The sequence below is a fragment of the Perca flavescens genome, chromosome 14, assembly GCF_004354835.1.
Source record: "Perca flavescens isolate YP-PL-M2 chromosome 14, PFLA_1.0, whole genome shotgun sequence".
NCBI classification, from domain to species: Eukaryota; Metazoa; Chordata; class Actinopteri; order Perciformes; family Percidae; genus Perca; species Perca flavescens.
The window spans coordinates 4,228,320-4,230,819 of record NC_041344.1 but is presented as its reverse complement, the minus strand read 5'-3'; positions in this window follow the sequence as shown (position 1 = coordinate 4,230,819).

The window sequence follows — 2,500 nt, the reverse complement described above, 5'->3', positions numbered from 1 at the left end:
GCTTACAAACATACACACACACACACTCACAAACACACACACACACTCACTTACAAACATACACACACTCACACACACTATCACAAACATACACACACACACACACTCACAAACATACACACACACTCACTTACAAACATACACACACACTCACTTACAAACATACACACACACACACACTATCACACACATTCACACTCACTTGCCAACATACACACCTATAGTTGGTGATAGACTTACAAACATACAGACACACACACTCACTTACAAACATACACACACAAACACACACTCACTTACAAACATACACACACACACACACACATACTCACAAACATACACAATCACTCACTTACAAACATACACACACACACACACACACTCACTTACAAACATACACACACACACTCACTTACAAACATACACACACACACACACACACACACACTCACTCACTTACAAACATACAAACACTCACACACACACACACATACACACTCACAAACATACACACTCACTCACTTACAAACATACACAATCACTCACTTACAAACATACACACACACACACACACACTCACTTACAAACATACACACACACACTCACTTACAAACATACACACACACACACACACACACTCACTCACTTACAAACATACAAACACTCACACACACACACACACATACACACTCACAAACATACACACTCACTCACTCACAAACATACACACACACTCACTTACAAACATACACACCTATAGTTGGTGATAGACTTACAAACATACACACACACACACACACACACACACATACACTCACACTCACTCACTTACAAACATACACACACACACACACACACACACACCTATAGTTGGTGATAGACGGGCCAAATCGACCAATCAGATCAACGAAGCGTATGGAAATACAACCCCAAGCCAGGCTACCCCAAGCATAGCTCGTTAGCTCAGCAGGCTAGCAACATGTCGGTAAAGGAGATTTGCCGTTTGTGTAACGAGAATTTAGGAATAAAAGGCCCCATTTCAGGTTCCTGGTCCATACTCCAAAAGAAGGATCCAAGAGGAAAAAGCATTAGCGGGAAAACTGGAGCTCGCCAGATCAGGATGGTCTCACCAGGCGAGATTTTGGCTCCCAATGATCACAAAAACAGAATAATCTAGAAAAACAATTATTATTATTACGTTTTGCAAGTAAACTCTTATTTTCTCTCGTGTTCTGAATGGAAAAAAATAAAGTTTAAATAGGAGAAGTATTAAAGGCAAAGTTCACAGCTGTATGTGTATTTTTTTTTTTACTGTTGATTTATGTATCTTTTTCCACAGTTTAAGTTCAATAATGCAACATCTTTGACTTCTGAAGTTTAAATTATCGTGATTATTTCTAGGTCTGCTCCCTCTTAGTGGATTAGTCGACTAATCTGTCGTTTTGGTCTCAGTCAACTTAGATTTCTTGGTTACTCTTTACTTTAAGTTTTCTACGTAAGAGTGACATGACAGCGTCATGAACGTGTCATAAAACATTATAAACAAGGCATAAACGTTTATGACATAACTCTTTTTTTAGTAAGTGTCATTCGGTTTTGTCTTGACACGTTAGGGTTAGGGTTCATGTGTCATGACAGTGTCATGTCACTCTTATGTAGAAAACTTCAAGTAAAGTGTTACCGATCTCTTTAGTCCATTAGTCTAGTTTGATGGGGGTTTTTTTTCATGCTGAATGACTTATTTTCCAAGAAACGTACGAGCACATCTCTGGTAAACACAAGAATTAAAGTGGTGCTTTTAGCACGACTCAGATTTACAGATCTGTCGATTAAATCAACTCATCGATCAGTCGGTACAGCTGAATGAGTGTTAGTCGACTAAGAAGTTCTTCAATCGAGAACAGCCCTAGTTGATTTCGTTATTGATGAAAAATAATCGTGATTATACAGTACAGGCCAAAAGTTTGGACACACCTTCTCATTCAATGTGTTTCCTTTTTTATTTTCATGACTAATTACATTGTAGATTCTCACTGAAGGCATCAAAACTATGAATGAACACATATGGAATTATGTACTTAACAAAAAAGTGTGATATAACTGAAAACATGTCTTATATTTTAGATTCTTCAAAGTAGCCACCCTTTGCTTTTTTTTGATAACTCTGCAAACCCTTGGTGTTCTCTCAATGAGCTTCATGAGGTAGTCACCTGAAATGGTTTTACCTTCACAGGTGTGCCTTGTCAGGGTTCATTAGTGGAATTATTTCCCTTATTAATAAAAAAGCAAAGGGTGGCTACTTTGAAGAATCTAAAATATAAGACATGTTTTCAGTTATTTCATACGCTTCGTTGATCTGATTGGTTGATTTGGCCCGTCCATCACCAACTATAGGTGTGTATGTTTGTAAGTGAGTGTGTGCATGTTTGTAAGTGTGTGAGTGTGTGTATGTTTGTAAGTGAGTGAGGGTGTGTATGTTTGTAAGTGAGTGTGTGAGTGT